Source organism: Ranitomeya variabilis, chromosome 3 (genome assembly GCF_051348905.1).
Source record: "Ranitomeya variabilis isolate aRanVar5 chromosome 3, aRanVar5.hap1, whole genome shotgun sequence".
NCBI lineage: Eukaryota > Metazoa > Chordata > Amphibia > Anura > Dendrobatidae > Ranitomeya > Ranitomeya variabilis.
This window is the reverse complement of record NC_135234.1, coordinates 172169368-172170200: the sequence shown is the minus strand read 5'-3', so window position 1 is coordinate 172170200 and position 833 is coordinate 172169368.

Genomic DNA, 833 nt, shown 5'->3' with positions numbered 1-833 from the left:
ATTTTGTCTTTTCTCAACTACTGGAACTCTTTACTAATCATGCTTCTTCTCCAATCTATTCTGATTGCAGCTCATATTTTTGTGCAGCAGCTACACCGATGCCTTCACCCTGTGCCAGTGTTTGCATTGGTTGCCCCTTCCACTTCAGAATACATCATTAACTTAATTGGAACCTCTTACTACCTCCTCCAACTTTTCTCATGCAGCTCCAGTTCTCGGGAGTATAGGTTTGAACAAGCTCTAACAACACATCTCTTTTGGCTGTCACATGCATGTTAATCAATCAGGCGCATCTTAAAAGTGGCGTGTGCCTCTCCACAAAACTTGCTCCAGTCATTGGCTGGGTAGGTTTTCTGATGTAAGGTATGGCACAATTGCTTAAGAATTAGATTAGGTCTGGTGTCATGCCACCATTCGCTCCCATCCTGCCCAAGCTCTGCCCATTTTGGTGGTGCTGGCAAAACTTGTGTAAAACTCCAGCCAAGAAATAATTTCATGAATCGGGGCCCTTGTTTTTCACAGCCTGCATGTGCTTTTCTACATTAGTCTGCTCCAACCTTTAGTGTGAAATGAATCAGATGAGCTCTTATTGATGGTTCTTGGTCTGTAAACTCCTTCTCTGTTCTCCTTACCACAAGTCTACATTGACATGTTGTCAACCAAATATAGTGCACAGTACCGTTTGTCACAATTTACACTAAATACGTTTTTTTTACAAGTTAAATGTACATTTTACATTTAACAAATGTGGTAATTGCTAATGAGAAAAAAATGAATAATTGTCTGGATAATTAAACAACCAGATGGAAAAAGTGAATAAAATACACAATGAA